A 17,944-nucleotide genomic window follows, 5' to 3' on the forward strand; every position below is an offset into this window, starting at 1 on the left:
GCTTGAAGAATTCAGAACAAAGTACACAGAAGTTAAAAGCCAGTCTAGAATATCGTTGCAGTTAGTGTATGCACATTTATAAACACATGGACCATAGACTCTTATGAATTCCATTTCTGGTTTAGAGAAAACCAACATGTAATATGAACTTTATATGTTGATCTACAAGATCTTCCTCGAGATGAGTAACATGCAAGAACCGTTACCAACTGATGTATGTAAAGCCCTCTAAATAACAAATAATGCAATAAGCAAAAATGCAGTCTCCAGCACTGAAGCAGCCAAATTGCAATTTAAAGAGCATTCCTATACACGTGTTCTATGCAAGTTGTACGCATCACATGCATGAATCTCGTCAACTCTATATCCAAGCACTCACCAGCTGCATAAGGTCATAAAGTGCTGGGTTATAAAGTTTACACATTACCCTCACTGTAACTGCAACATTTAATAAAAACATGTAATCCATTGATCACAGTATTCTAATAATCCGGCAGGTCAGTATGAACAGGTCTATTTATTTTAATAATTCTCAGGTCACTGCAGATAGTTTAGGAACAACCTAAAGCAAACATTTTAGAATTTAGAAACTTTAATTTCCGTGTCTCATATTTACTAGCACAAATTAGCTTTTTTTAAAAGTGAATAAAATGCTAACCATTATGCTATTGGGCACTAACAATCAACAGTCAACACTCATTCATTGTTGCAGAATATGAACAATCTACCAGACATATTTTTCCTGTCTTTGTTGAAGTGAGCCTGTCATGGCAGGTTCAGTTTAATAGACAACACCTCCGAAGGCATAGATATATATAATTTATCACCGTGATAAATCATATAGGTATGTCCTTTGGGATCTGTTATATTATTACTTATCTGTTGCCCCTCACTCCAGCGTCATCATCTCAGAGGATCCTTGGGGTTTACAAAGCTGTAACACTTGCTCCCTTGTCAATCAACCCATGGGATTTGCTTGACAGGTTGGGGGTTGGGGGGGGGGGGCAGGCATGTATTTGTAAAGTGCTTTAAGAACTACCAAACTGGATTTTACTGATGTCCTAGAGTCACAAAGAGAACTAATCAGCGCTGATACAGTAGGCTATAGTGGGATGTCAATCTTCACTCACTTGACGATGCATATTATAAAGAGAACACTCTTGCTGGAATGGTGCATTCGCTCCCTGTTACACACATTACGGCAGAATATCTGATAACTTAAAAGACAGCTTTTATATATGGATTAATTAAAACAGAGCTTAAAGGGACACTAAGTCACTAAATTTGAGCAGTGAGACTGCAGGATCATGATCTATAAACACTAAAACTGCTTCCTTAAGCTAGTGTTGTTTTGGTGACGATAGTGTCCCTTTAAGAAAAAGAAAAAAAAGCTGAAAAGTTGAAGCAGTAGTACCTCTGAAACCAGTGGCAGCACTTATCACAAAATCAATGACAAACAAGATAGTAATGTGTGCAAGAGTAGGAGTAACTGATAAGGGTACTCAAGAGAGTTTCAATAAAAAACAATAAAAAGGGCCAGCTGTGAGCTACTAAATGAACACAAAACCAGGTGGACCAAACACTGATTTACACCTACAAAAATACCCATTTCCCTTTTTTTTTATTTTAAACACAAAAAAAATGAAGACCGAGGGTTGTAAAATTGTCATTAGAAAAAATAATAAATCTTATTTAAACATGTATGCATACCCAACATGCCACATTATTGTTCTATGTCTATGAAAATCGAGCCTGCCGATGCTGTTGTGGCGATACAGGCACTGTTGTACCTACCTGCATACCAAAAAAAAAAAATTAAAATAAATAAATAAATCTACAACTAAAAATAAACCAAAACTATTGTAATGAACAGAGGGAAAATAAAGCAATATATACCAATGCACTTAAACTGCAAATAAAGTCTAATTAATCAACCTATATTTTAAACATTTTGGTTTGACAAAGAAAAGTTATGTTAACCCTATGCTTCCACCCAATGTTCACAACATTATTGCTGTTATACAAAATAGTCCAAAGAGCAATATTGCTTGATACCGTTTTATCTGGCCTTTGGTGTAAGTCAGACACGTATCCTATATCCCATGATGCCACACAATATGGGATTTGTATCAAAGAGTTCTATTTAATCTTTTTAAAGGGACACTATAGGCACTTAGAAAATGTCAGCTTATTGAAGTGGTCTGGATGCACTGAATGCCCCTATCAGTTTAATCAATTGTAATTATTGCAGTTATTGCAGGGTTGACTCCACCTCTAGTCAGGGTTGACTCCACCAGAGGCACTTCCAGGTGGGTAGGCGAATTTTGGACACCTGACGCTGGACATACGTTTTACATAAGGACATCCAGCGTCAGCTAAAACCCCACAAGAAAGCATTGATTCACATCGGACATCGGGCTAGATTAAAGGGTTTTTTAACCCTTTCTGCAATGCGGGGAGTAGGGTACTATTGTGCTAGGAATACCGCTTTGTATTCCTAGCACTAATTTTTTTTTTTATATAAACACACTAATATACTACAACGATATTTATAATGCTATAATGAGTGTTTCCTCAACATGTCGTATTGCCACTCTGCAACATGTACAGTCATGGGAAAAAGAAAGTACACCCTCTTTAAATTCTATGGTTTTATATACCAGGACATAATCATCTGTTCCTTAGTACGCCTTAAAATTAGGTAATAACACTCTCAGATGAACACCACCATATGACATATTACATCGTGTCACAATGTAACAAAAATAAAGTCAAAATGGAGAAGCAATGTGTGAAAAACTAAGTTTCAAATACAGTTTCTATTATAGAACCACCTGTAGCAGCAATAGCTTGAAGTAATTGTTTTCTCTATGACTATCAGTCTTTCACATAGTTGTGGAAGATTTTGGTCCCACTCTTTACAATGTTGAGGTATGGACTTTAAGTGGGCCATTGCAACAACTTGAATCTTTTCTTTTTCAGCCATTCTGTTGTAGATTTGCTGGTGTGCTTGGAGACATTTTCCTGTTGAATGACCTACTTTCAGCCAAGCTGTAGCGGTCGGATATATGGCCTCACATTTGATTCTACAATACTTTTGTATACAGAGGAGTTCATGGGCGACAATAACTGCAAGTTTTCCAGATCCTGTTGCTGGAAAAAAAAGCCCAAATCATCACCCCTCCACCACTATGCTAGTTATATGAGGTGTTTGTGCTGATATGCTGTGTTTGTTTTTTACCAAATGTGGCACTGTGCATTATGGCCAAACCTCTCCACTTTGGTCTCGTCTGTCCAAAATACATTGTTCTAGAAGTCTTGTGGTTTATTCAGATGCAACTTTACAAACCTAAGTCGTACTGCCATGTTCTTTTTAGAGAGAAGAGGCTTTCTTCTGGCAACCCTACCAAACAAACCATAATTGTTCAGTCTTCTTCCAATTGTACTGTCATGAACATTATCATGCTGAGGCCTGCACAGTCTGAAATGTAACGTGTGGATGTTTTTGCAATTTATCTGAGCATTACACGGTCTGACCTTGGGTTGAATTTGCTGAGACATCCACTCCTGGGAAGATTGGCAACGGTCTTCAATGTTTCCCACATTTTAATAATCTTTCTCAATATAGAATGAGGGACTTTAAATTGTTTGGAAATGGCCTTTTAACACTTCCCAGTTTGATGGACAGAAACAATTGCTTCACTAAGATTATTGCTGATGTCTTTCTTTGCATTGTGTTAACACACACCTGAATGCCCCAGACCGGCAAACGGCTAAACCGTACTTCTATACAGGTGGTCAATGCCCTTGATCAATTAATCAAGGGCATTTGATTAGCAGCACCTGTCTGCTACTTAGCCTCTTAATTTCTATGGAAGCAGTAATGGTGTACTTAACATATGGCTTCTCCATTTTTGCTTTATTGTTGTTAAATAAATCATGACAAGGTGTCATACATTGTTGTTCATCTGAGATTGCATTTACCTCATTTTAAGACGTGCTAAGGAACATATGGTTGTTATGTCCTGATATGTAAAACTATAGAATCCATAGGGGGTGTACTTTCTTTTTCCCCATGACTAACTGACTAAGCATGCTGCGCCTATGTACACTATAATCAGAGCTAGAATATGAAAGCTAGAAGCACTGGTCTGAGAGAGGGTTTAAATTGTTTCATAAACCACATTTGCCAGTACCTGGGTGTGTTTCAAAACCAGGCAACAGTGCTGTGTGTTCAGAGACTTCAGTGCATGGGTATGTAACGGATTGCAGCAATTTGATGCCTTGGAGAAATTGGGAAAAATAACTGCAGTGACCTAAACACAAATACATAGCATTCTATGTAAACAACAGGCGAGCAAACATGTGTAGTCTCTGGCAAGCAAAGTACAGTGTTGTACAAGAGCAATTTTAAGAGTGCGTAACAGTCAAAAATTATCCTACATCTCCACGCATGTTATAAGTAATGCATTAAAGAAAAAAAAAACACCCTACCTACTATGAATCTGTATCTGCACAGCTTAGAGGAAGAGGTTACGCAAATCAAAAGCCTCTCATTTACGTCTACAGGGACTTATGGGATGGGTAGTTTATCCCTAGTTATCACACTTGTGTGTGATAAAAAGGATTGTGTGCAGAGCTTTACAGTCACAGACTGACCAGTGGGAAGGGAGATCCTACTTACTTACATCTGAGGCACACATACTTTGGACAAAACTGACCCAGGCAGCTTGGCATCTGGGTGTCTTATAGGTACAGGAATAAGCCACTGTCAGAACTTAGTATGGATGTAAGGTACTCTCTGCACCATAATCGTTACAATAATGCAACATTGTTATTTTACTTAGAGTGCCCAATTAAAGTGTTACTACACCCTCCATGACCACTTCTGCTTTTAGGAGTGGTCATGGGGGAAGGAATCTGTATGTGCGCAGCATTTCTGCTTGAAACCGTAAATACAGAGAAATATGTTTTGTGCGAAGTTAAATGTGTGCAAAAATGATGCATGTCGTCAGAGCGCACTGCGTGCTAGGGACAGACATATTGAGCTTAAACCCTGGCAGGCAGTCATGGGGGATGGACAAATTAGTAATGTCCAACATGTAGTTTTTAAATAAAATTAACACACACACACATACACTGAAGGGTTATAGTAACCCTTTAATAGACAATAAAATTACAATGTAAAACTGGTGCCAACAGTTGCACTTCGTGTATTTAAGCATGAATTGGAAAACTGAATTATTTGACAATAAGAGCGAACCCGAAGTCACTGTGGCTAAACAGGACAGGGATGTTTCCTGTTACACATAGGAAAAAAATAAACATCACAATGTTACCCAAAACTATATTATATATATAAAAAAAATATATATATATTATTAAAAGTGCACATACATTAATAATGCAAAAGACTCCACACAGTACTGGTTACTAAATCTGTGTGCAGTCTTGATAGTTGCACATTTTTAAATGTTTGTTCTCTTTAATATCAATACTATGTTCGCACTATCTCTGTGCCCTTTTGGAGATGGATGTTTCCTGTTGTCAGATATACTTGTTATAAAATTTGTTTCCTAGCAGTTGATACTGTCCCTGTAACTGTAGCAATACTCGAGAAAACGGAACTCATCCATGACTCTTACGAACATGCTTCACACCCTCGTACCCGATACTATCTCACAGATATTTTATTCTCATAATTGAGCTCTCATGCAATACAGACCACAGAGTAGAGACAGTTGCTAGGAAGATTTATATACCTATCATGCCCTCACCGGACAAGACAAAATTTCTGGCTGTGCCAGACAGCCCTTTATTTCTCAGCTCAGATTGGAAGCCGCGAAGAACCAAGCAGTTGCCTCTTTGCAGCTAGTATAGCCACATATGGCTAAGCGCTCCCTAGAGGGCTAGATCCAACTTAGAAATGCAGCTAAATGTTGCCTGGTTTCTCAAATGGGTCTGAACTTACAGAAAGTTTGTGTTTGAAATCCATCTGGCTATACGCAAAAGTTAAATTTCTGAAGAATTTACACTTCTTTATGGCTATCATTCAGTTGTTCTAATCAGCTGAATCACTATATAAATTTGCTAATTTGGTTAGTTACCGCCATTTAGCTGTAACCAATCCAATCTGTTTGATACAATACTCCTCATGTAAACCAAGGACATTTTATCCATAAACCCAAGAGACCCTAATTCTATCCCTTAAAGTCTCTCAAATCATTCTCATCCCATAGCAGCATTTTTTATTTTTATCTTACAATAAGAACATTCTGATGCCATTCAGTTACAGGTGTATGTTTCCAAACGGGTCTCACTACAGCAATAAGCCTTTTGTCTCAATGTACATTTCCCCTCTAGACTCTAAGCTCACAGGCCTTCATGTATATAGTATCCTGTAGGAGGTTGAACCCAATGGTCATGGTTTTCTTCTCAATTTGTATTAGTGTGTCTAATTATGGTGTTCTTTGCATAAATTATAAAGCTATGTAGAACTGGTAAATAAATGAGATCCACTTGAAAATAACAGCGATCCATCTGTCTCAATGTGTGTTACTTTGTGTTTTAAAGTTTTTTTGTTTGTTTTTTAACCCCTTAAGGACCAAACTTCTGAAATAAAAGGGAATCATGACATGTCATGTGTCCTTAAGGGGTTAAAGTGCCTTCCCTTCTTGGTTGCCGGATCAGGATGTTAGATTTGCTTGCTGTGTAACTTTGACTGAAGGCTGCAGTCAGCCAATAATGACGTTACACATAGTTTACTGTAAGATAATTAAGGCCTACAGCACTGAATATTAATTAAACCCATTCACTGGCAGGTTGTATACATAAACAGAGATGAGTTTTGTTTCCTGAATGGTAACTGGCAAGATTTTTTTTTCATGTCAATATGAATATGCAGCATTTAAAGACAAAAAAAGTTACAGAATAATTGAATTATAGACCAGACTACACCATCAACCTATTTTAATGTAAAATCATTAAACACGTGAGACTAGGCCTTCAGAAGAAAGTCCCTATTGAAGATGTGCCATATAATTGCTTGTCCCACACACGAGCCAAGTAAAAACACATTCTCAGAAGGAAACTAAGACCTATAGTTATCAAGACTGCATCTCCAAACAAACCGCATTTAAAGAAACTGCCTTACATTAAAGGACCACTCCACACCCACAAAGCACCACAGCTTGCTTGGCTGAGCAGTATCTCATTTCCAATGACATTTTATAAAAAATTTGATCTCTATGAGATATCGGCACTTTTATAATTTATTAAACACATAGTCAAGGAGGTTTGCAGCCTGATTCTGTTAGCTCCCCCGAGCTAACGCAAGTGGTAGGCATGCTTTACTTGAGTTCTTTTAAGATATACCCCTAATGAACACCTGCATGAAAAATGCATGCACATATTCATTGGGGTATATCAATTAAACAGTGAAGAGGTTTTTTTTCTCCCATATGGGCGTTGGAGTGTCCCTTTAATCTCTGCAAGGTACATCTGGCATACTCAAGCTGCACATCAGCACACTTATATCAGCTCTATTATCTGTTTTTCCTATTGCTATTTTATCCGTTCTATATTTTTTGCATTACAATTCTATGCTGTAGCCCGAATTTAGAAACAGAATATTTTACGCTACATCTGTGTCACCAGACCTATATCTGTTTCTTGTCAACTCTATGAACCATTAATTCCTAGTGGATGCCTTTTCCAAATTGCACCTATTTAACCCAGCGGATCCCAAACTGTGTGTGATGTGCACACAGGGGCGCTCCAGAATGCTTCCCTGGTGCTATGATTATAGCACTTGGGAAACATTACTAATGGGGTGCCTTGAAAATATACTGAAATATTAAGGGCACCTTGAACCTAAAAAGTTTGGGAACCACTGATCTAACCTTTCCCCCCCCCTCCCCCCACAGTTTAGGTCTCTCACAGACAAGACAAGCTATGCCTCGTTTCCACTGAGCGCTATGGTTCGGGTTGATACGGTTCGGAAGGGTTAGAATGGTCCAGCCTATGCAGGTGAGCGTTTCCACTGCAATTTGGACCGCCAGGGGGCATGCAGGGTTTAGACCAAATGCCCAGCATGTCATTTGTTGTGAGCATTGACATTTTCCTGTCCGCCAATCAATGGTTTGTATAGTGTGACGCCAGTAGCTCTGGCCTAAACGTACCGTACCAATTCCTATATATGAAGGGGGCCCAGGAATGGTGCGGTTTGGTTGTATGGGCAACTTTCATAATGGAAACACTCAAAATAGCGTACCGCACCGCCCCAAACCGTACCGCTCAGTGGAAATGGGGCATAAGAGCACTATTTTCTCTCCCACTCATCACAAGGTTCTGTTTTAAAATATAGACTCCCCAAATTACAAAATTATGGTCATCAGCTGCTAGTGTCTCTTTGCAGACCTCACCTTTACAATCTCCTCCATTGATTACTGCCCACTTCTCATTCTCACCAATTCTTGCCTTGCTGTCAGACTGCTACACTACCTGACACCACCTTCCCCAATGTTCTCATTCTTACTCTTCATTCTCTCTTTTTTTTTTATAGCATACCTTTTCTTCCACCCCCCACCAAGTAACTCAATCTGTAATTCTCCGCTTATTTCATCCCATGTAATCTTATCACACATCTGCTTGACCTCCAAACCCAATGTCCAACAAATATATTTAATACCTATTCTCAACTTCTTTCTCTAGCCACCTGTATGCTTTTAGCAGTTTGGGATGTTAACTCTACCTTTCAATCACCTCCTCTCCTTTGCACTGCCAGTATTCCCCCCCACTCAACATTAAATCTAGTTCACCTTGGTTACCAGAAAGTTATGCTCCCTTGATCCAAATCATTTCTCTTGCTCTTTCCAAGCTACCTCATACTACAATTCTGTCCTGTCTACCACTCTTCACATGCCTGCACCTATTAAAGCTCACTCTAAGAATTACAACTACGTTCCTATACTTCCACCCTCTCCTTTGCCAAGCAAGAGTACTTTACAGCTCTCATATCCACCTCATGATCGCAATGCCTTTTGCATACCTTTAACTCTCTTCTTCAACCTGCCATTAACAAAGCTCCCAGCTCGTGATTTTGAATGTCAAGATCAACCAAATTAGGAATACAATTTCTTCTATTTCCTCCTTCCTTCCTATACTTAGCTTCCATTCTCTTCCCTCTTCAACTCAAATGCTTTCCTACAGTCTCTGAAGAGAAGGTCTCTAAACTTATACTATGCTCTCACCCCACCACATGCCCTCTTGATCCCCTCTCATCTTATCCAATCTAAAAAATAAATAGAAATAAGCCAAATCGTGACCATAATTTTCCTAACTACGGTTCCATATTACATAGAAACATGGAATGTGACGGCAGATAAGAACCATTTGGCCCATCTAGTCTGCCCAATTGCTTCACCTCTTCATTTCTAAGCTTCTTGAGTGGCTTGCCTTTGTAGCTGTATTCGTTCTCAATACTTACTCTCGCTTTCACCCTCTTCAATATGGCTTCCGCTCCCTGCATTCTACTGAAATTGCCCTTATCAAAGTGATTAATGACTTAATCACAGCTAAATCTAAAATGTCATTGCTGTCTCAATTCTTCCAAACATCTCTGCTGCCTGTGATGGGGTTGACCAAACTACTCCTCTTCAAACCCACCAAACCCTTGCACTCAGTGACACGGTACTTTTCTGGTTTTCATCCTATCTTTCTGAATGCACGTTTAGTACCTCCTTCTCTATTGCCACCTCCTCAGCTGGTGTACTCTGTAAAGATCTGTAAGGCTTTGTTCTTGATCCTCTTACTTTTCATTTTCACTGCCTCTCTTGATAACCTTATAAACTCTTTTGGATTTCATTACCATCTATATGCAGGAGATACTCAGATTTCCCTCTCCTACCCTGACCTGTCTCCTATCCTCCTAAACATGTCACAAACTGCCTCACCATCCACCTCCATATGGATGTCTTCCTGCAATCTAAAACTTAATCTTTCAAAAATGAAGTTTTTATCTTTTCCCATCGTCCTCCATTTATCTCCCTGCACGTCAATGAAACCTCTATAACACCAACTCCTCAAGCTTGCTACTTTGGAGTTACTTTTGACTTCCTCCTCACATCCAGCCCTTTTCCAAATCCTGTAACTTCCACCTCAAAAATATTACACGCATTCGTTCTTTTGTAACTCAAGATACAACTAAGGATCTTGTTTGTGCATTCATTTCCCGACTTGATGATTGCAACTTACCACTCATTGTCCTTCAAATTACCAGCATTGCCCCCTCTTCAGTCTGTAATGAACTCTGCTGTCAGTTTCATCTTCCTGACTGACTGCTACCCCCACACCTCACCCCTTTGCCAGTCATTACATTTGCTTCAGGTACACTTTGCCTACAAAGCACTCACTAACTCCACTCCTCACAGCATTTCTTCTTTAATCAAACACCCTTTTCTTGTTCCTTTCACTATTCAAACGACCTTCTCCTAACATCTGTTTGTTCCCACACTGGCAACTCCCATCTGCAGGATTTTTGATTTTTAATATATACACAAAAGACGTAATGAAGTATTTAATAGAAGCACACAGTATGATTACTATGTGGCCATTAGCAGATGAGTGTGGCAAATGTTAAACTACCAGTTCATAGTTTTTTTCCAGTGTCATTTTCTTACTTCACTTTGTCTGCAAAAGTGGAGTACAAAACAGACAGACATTTGTATAAACTACTACTGACATATTAGATAACATATCATTAGAATTACAGATTTTAGTTAGTATGTCTTACATGTTTGTATACTGTATTTCTTTATAGAATCTTCACAATCAAATGGTCCATAATGCATGATAACATCATAACATAATTATGGAGTAAATATGAAGTGTAAAAATAATAATTTTAAAAATCCCCTTATCAATAAGATCTACATATGAACATTTTGTATCCAATATAAAAAAAAAAAAAAGATGTGAAAAGGGGAAAAATTCAAGAGTTTTACAAACTACTTTTTATGTAGAATAGTTTGAAGTTGATCTATAAACGGTTATTGTCCCAATTGAAAGTGTCTATATTTTAGGGTGTGTGTGTGTATATATATATATATATATACACACACATATATACATACACACACACGTGTTTCCACAAGATATAACACTATAGAAATCTTGTAAATAGTGAATATAATATATATATATATATTAATCCCGGAAGACCAATTAAAAAGGTCACATTTGTCCTTCCATACAAAATAAATATGTATATAATGTGTGATAAGCATAACACAAAGCTTGCATTGATTAGTTTGCCCTGTGAAGATGTCATAACATAAAAATTACCAAACACCTTCAGCAAACTCCCTCCGAGAACCTTCATCATTGAAACATGGTGAATTAGATATCTCAGTTTCTAATACAATCTGGCATTAATCAGCTCCCCTCCCTCTCCTGCTGCAAGCCAGCCCCATTGAGCTATCCCCAACCATTTTAACAGTTACTTTGCTGTGGTTCAACACTGCCAGCAGTACAATGCAAAACCTTTGTTACCTATTTCGCAAAGGATGTTGCTGTAATCTAAGGCAAGGAGCTCATTGTGTGTGCTGAAGTGTTATTTCTTAACAAGTTAAACAGGGCAGCATTAAATAAAACCTACAATTCTTTTGAACACACTAGTCTTCCTTTGCATGCTTTGAAACCTCTTGCTTTCCTGTGGAGTAGGTGGGGCACGATTTTATTCAATGGAGTGCATTACGGTCTAAATTTAGTAACAAGATATATAAAAGTGGATTAGTGTTAATCATGTTATTAGCTACTTAAAGTGTTACCTGGGTCATGGGATCTTTTAAAGATCTTTTGATCTATATCCTATGGCCATTTGTTTAATTTAAAATATCCTAACACAAACAGGATGGAGAATTGCATTTTACCCCTGTTGTAAATACAAAAGATTGGAATGCACCCATTTGGAATCAATTGATCAGCAATTTAAGACCTCCGTAACGCTGTTAAAATAGGTAACTATACGGTCTAATGGTTGTAGTTGTGCCTGCATCACTGAAGTCTGCAGCAGAAGACATTTTAAACAAGAACAGATACAAAAGAATTCAAGTACAGATCAGCAAATACAATGCACCAGTACCCAATGACAGTAAATTAAACCCCTCAAATAAGGAAAATGCCAAACAAGTTCCAATAAGACACACCCATCACCCATAACATTACACCCTGTTAATTAACCATTCCACCGCATTAAGCAACAGGAATAAGACTACTCATAAATCTAAATTGTTTCAGTCTCACTGTGAGTACACCAGGACACTGAGCAAAGGGTGGTGGCACTAGGGCACACAAGAGGAGGCGGGGGCTTGTAGTTCTCAAGTGGAAAAGGGATGCCCAAAATGTAGACCCTCATTTGTGGTAACACCACAAATCCTATGATGGCATTTCTAAGCCTCCACCACAGCTTGTGGGCTTAACTTTGAGTGATCTCTGGTGTAGAAGAACGAAAAGGAGCGTGTTACCAAAAAGGGATGTTTGAAAGTAACTAAGCAATAGTGGCACTGGATTCACTGCCATGTGAACGCTGAACTCCACCACACAATTTAAGGGAACCAATGTGGGTCCCCACGACCAGAGCTATGAAATTCATGGGGCCAACAATCCCACATACTAACTCCCATGCCCATAATTTATGAACACTATAGATCTCACTCCCCCCCATGTCCAGATAACTTCAATGCCATGGTACCCAGTACCCATACACAAATTACAAGTGGCCCAGCAGACTACATAACACTCCCGAAGCCACCATAACCTCCTCAAACCAAATCAGTCCACATGCCCAGGCAGTTTAAATGCAAGTGCCCAGTCCCCATGTCTAGAAGCTCAAGCTACACATGCCATGGTGCCCACTCACCATGCCAGCTACCATTTCCAGAGGTTCTACACAGCATTGTGCAAACACTGTTACAGACCCCATATCCACAGGCTATATAAGGAATGGTGCCCATCTTCCATGCCAGTCCACATGCCCAGAAAGTATAAATACTATGGTGTTCACAATTCTGCATTTTTGATGCCGTGATTAGATAGTGCCATTGAGCCTAGTTTCCATACAGGGGTAGGTAACCTTTGGCACTCCAGATGTTGTGAATTACATCTCCCCCTATATCGGCAGCATCATGGGGGAAGCAGTCCAAAACATCTGGAGTGCCAAAGGTTACGAACCACTGATCCAAGGCTATGCATGATATGATGTCCACCCTCATAAAGGTCAGTCTCCATGCCCAGACAATATGAATGTCATAGTGCCCAGTCTGAGGCTATACAATGCCATGGTACCTACCCTCCATGTCAATCCCCTTGTATAGATACTATGAATGTAATAGTGACCATACTCCACATGCCAATCCCTTATACCGAAACGGTGTGCCAGGGTGCCAAACCCCCACAGGCCAGTCCCCATACTCAGAAGCTGTGGGTGCCAGTCCCCATACTCAGAAGCTGTGGGTGCCAGTCCCCATACTCAGAAGCTGTGGGTGCCAGTCCCCATACTCAGAAGCTGTGGGTGCCAGTCCCCATACTCAGAAGCTGTGGGTGCCAGTCCCCATACTCAGAAGCTGTGGGTGCCAGTCCCCATACTCAGAAGCTGTGGGTGCCAGTCCCCATACTCAGCCTTGTGCCAGGGTGCCAACCCCCTACATTCCAGCCCCCCTGCCCAGAGGCTATGAATGGCATGGTGCCCTCTCCCCCTGCCATGTTGTACCTGTCTGTCCTAGCTGTGCTGCTGGCAGGCTGTCACAGCCCGGATCCCGGGGTCATCCTTCTGGCATGTCAGCAGCCCATGCCCGCCTCCCTGAGCCAGGCCCTCTCTCCCACCACCCCTCCCCGGTGCAGCACGAAACACGCCGGCCGGCCACCCAGCAATGCCCCGTCTCCCACACACTCACCGCGCTGCTGTGCTCCCTCTCCTGTATGGCCCCCGGCACTGCCTCCCCAACAACCACCACCACCGCCCGCTCGACCTCCTCCTCCTCCGCTCGGGACACACAGCGCTAACCAGCCCAGCCTGGGTGAGGCTCCCAGCTCTTCCCGTGACGTCACCGCGCCGGGCTCGCCTCCACCAACCCCCCCTCCTCCTTCCCCGCGCGTGCGCGCTCCCGCGAATCTAAGGGCGAGGGCTCGTTCGCCTTCTCCCCGCGTGCGCGCGGACAGCAAGCAGCAGCAGCACTGGGCGCGCGCTCGCTCGCTCCCGGGCGGACGTGACGGGGTGCGCGCGCACTGCCCGGCCGTTCTCGTGGGCTGTTGGTGGGCGCTGTTGCTATAGTCCTGTGTCCAGTCAGTGAGAGTAGCTCAGCCTGTCTGGGAGACCCACTGGCTGCACTGTAATGCAACCTCACAGAAATCAATGCTTATTAATTATAGCAAGCTGAGTGCCATCACCTCTACTCACAGAAGTGCTGGCACAAAGCTGGCCCAATGAAACCAGCAGCTATTCACTGAAGGGTGAATGGTGGAGAGTTATAATTCAAAGTGATATTAGGACAAAATAGCAGATGGGAATAAATAGCTGACTAAGAGAATTGTTACACTGGTTTCCAGTAAGATTTAGGGCTCAATTTAAAAATTCTGGCGCTTGCTTACAAATTTCTTCATAACGCTGCTCCTACCTATCCACATTAATACACAAGTACCCGGGTGGTCCTCGTTTTACGACCTACCTGCTTTACGATGGCTCGCACTTACGACCAGCTCTCTCACGGGTTGGTAAGTGCGAGCCATCGTGGGAATTAGAGAGATTCTCTGCTCTGCTCCGTTCTTCTATGTTTGGGGATATTTCCATGACCGTAGACGAATGCAACAGAGCAGGGAATCCCTCTATGTTCGGGGAAATTTCCCCGATCATAGATTAGAGGGATTCCCTGCTCTTGTTCGTTCGTCTATGTTTGGGGAAATGTCTCTGAACACAGACATGCTCTCCAGAGTGGGAAATCCCTTAATCTATGTTCTGGGAAATGTCCCTGAACATAGAAGAACGCAACAGAGCACGGAATCCCTCTAATCTATGTTCGGGGACATTTCCCAGAAAATAAACGAACGAACAAGAGATTAGAGGGATTCCCTGCTCTGCTACGTTCGTCTATGTTCAGGGACATTTGCCCGAACATAGAAGAACGCAGCAGAGCAGGGAACTCCTCACCTACCAACCAATTCGTTCTACGACCGGGACGTAGGAACGGAACCAGGTCGGTAAGTGAGGAGTGTTTGTATCTTCAATCCAGGTCCTACGTTGCGTTGAAGATGTGTGTCAGTTCTCTGTTCGGACTTGCACCTGTCACGCCCGCCTTAAAGATTTCCTATCTGTTACGGTATAACCCAGTGTAGTGAGGGTTAATACCGATTAAGGCATTCACCTTTACAAGGGAACAGCAGCTCACGAATACTCGAACCAACCGAACGGGAAACATACGAAATCCTTCTTTCCTGGAACAGGCAAAAGAATACTCCACAGTAGCAATCCCCCCAATCACGAGACCAAGCTCGTATTGAGGGTAAAACAGGATTCTGATTTATTGAGGGCTACCTGCCCAGTATTTATGCAGGTCTCCCACCTGGTGGACACTCCCCTAGGGGACCAGTTGGGAGACTGTGACAAGGGACAGACACGTATCAATGACAGACATACAAGGGGTAAAACATTCCCAGGATACACTGCGTTCCTGCCTCTCTGTCCTGGGGACAATTGGGAAGTAATTCAATTATCTCCCAGGACAGAGGCAAATTGTCATTACCCACGAGGTGACAACAGGAAAGGGAAATGCAATTAAATACACAATGTCACGAATGATACATAAAACAAATACATGTAACACATCCCCAGATAGCTTAGGTCTGAGCGCACATTATTACTGAATGGCGCTCAGACAACACACACATACAGTTCAATTGCCATGGAGCCAAAGTCTTTTATTACACAAATAGACTTCATGGCATAGCTATCTGGGTACAACATTCACTAAATACAAAGTCCTGATTGCTCTAGCGTTCGGCAATACGACCGGAGTTAGACGCAGGGAAGGCTGGCGGCTCAGAGGTGTTCGTGAGTAAAAGTGTCCAAAAAAGAGTCTGGGCTGAACACCGCTGGCTGTCCGGGAGCTGTAGAATGCCGCCACCATTCTCCGGATTTGCAGACTCCTAACAATAACGGACCCTAAAGGATCGATGGTGGCATTGACAAACATATTACAAACATATAGCGAAATAGCTGGTTACAAAGTAAACCTGAACAAATCTAGCACGCTCCCCATAGGCATGACTGATGCTGACGCAACTTATATAGGATCGACTTACCACATAGATGTAGCGCGGGACTCCATCAAATATTTAGGCATTCGACGGCCGACCCGATCCAATTATACCAACATAATTACACCCCACTAATACGTACTTTAATGAACGATATGGAGCGTTGGCTGGACAAACCTATCTCATGGATCGGGAGGATCCACTCTGTCAAAATTAATATTCTTCCTAGAATACTTTTTCTATTTCAGGCCCTCCCGGTCCGCATAACTAAATCTCAGTTAGGGTCACTTCAACAGGCTATAGGCAAATTTGTCTGGCAGAACAAAAGACCTAGAGTCTCCCGAAACTTGCTTCTTCGGGCGAAGAATAGAGGGGGCCTGGGACTCCCGAATCTATACTATTATTACGTCGCAGCGCAACTAGCCCAGATAGCGTTCTGGCACTCTCCCCCGGAGGAGAGAAGGTGGGTGGATCTGGAAACCTCCCTTACGGGAGCAGATCTACCCCAATTCCAGATTTGGACCCCTAAAGAACATAGACCGACGGTTCAGACGAACTGTCCAGCTATATTGCATTCACTTAAGATATGGGATGAGAGTGCCGTAAAATACGGCCTGACATCCTCCCCATCCTCGATGACCCCATTTCTGCGAAACAAAGCGTTCCCCCCTGGACTGGCAGCTAGGGACTTTAGAGGTATAGAAAATATGGGATTGCAGAGACTAGGACATCTATTCGAAAATGGCTCTATAGTAACATTCGAGGAACTGAAAACTAGGGCTGTATTAAGACCTTTCGACTATTTTCGTTATATTCAGCTAAGGGATTATGCACAAACTCCACAGGTGAAGAAAGCGGCTCTAACACAACCAACGTTCTTTGAGAGGATGTGTCTCAAGGAAACGTTTCCGAGCGGGTTAATCTCCTGCCTATACGCTCACTTGAGCACTCAGACTTTGGAGTGGGGACGGATTACATATGCAGATCAGTGGGAGGCAGACCTAGGGGAGGAGCTGGAAGGCATAGAATGGCAGGAAATCTGGGAGGCCGCCGCGAAGTCCTCTGTGTGTGTCTCCTTGCAGGAACAGTCATTTAAGACATTATTTAGATGGTACACTACACCGGTCAAACTACATCGAATGCATAAAACTCCGACGGATTTGTGTTGGAGAGGCTGTGGACAAAAGGGCACCTACATTCACATGTGGTGGGAATGTCCAGAAGCGCAGGCATACTGGAAGCTTATAGAGGCACTAGAGCGAGACATCTTTGACAAAGAGGTCAAAATAGATCCCTGGGTTTTCTTACTGGCTAGATCCCTAGAAAATTGGACACGAACGGAACAAAACCTTTTACATAAGATAAACTTAGCAGCCAGGCGAGCCTTGGCTCAAGTATGGTTACAGAGGGAAACACCTACACTCCCCATGGTGATACAAAAGATTAAAGATACCTTTCTTATGGACAAATTAACTGCAACGGTTAGAGGGACGATGAAAAAGTTTGAAAAGACTTGGGGCCCATGGATGGCGAACGCAGCTAGCGACTGAGGACGGGTGGGGTGGACTTAGTCCCCCGCGCACCTGTTATCTCCTAATAGAAGCTACGAGCGGGCCAAATTTAGAAAGTGCCACCG

The 17,944-nt window shown here is 41.9% G+C and overlaps 1 protein-coding gene across 1 annotated transcript in view; it reads right to left on the reverse strand.

Moving 5' to 3' along the window:
- Nucleotides 1–14,102, reverse strand: part of RAP1B (RAP1B, member of RAS oncogene family) — a 78,386-nt gene extending 64,284 nt beyond the window's left edge. The window contains exon 1 of the mRNA XM_063447037.1: nt 13,953–14,102. The gene's annotated coding sequence lies outside the window, so the exon portion shown is untranslated. The remainder of the gene's footprint in view (nt 1–13,952) is intronic.
- Between the last annotated feature and the right edge of the window lie 3,842 nt (nt 14,103–17,944).

The sequence above is a fragment of the Pelobates fuscus genome, chromosome 3 (genome assembly GCF_036172605.1).
Source record: "Pelobates fuscus isolate aPelFus1 chromosome 3, aPelFus1.pri, whole genome shotgun sequence".
NCBI classification, from domain to species: Eukaryota; Metazoa; Chordata; class Amphibia; order Anura; family Pelobatidae; genus Pelobates; species Pelobates fuscus.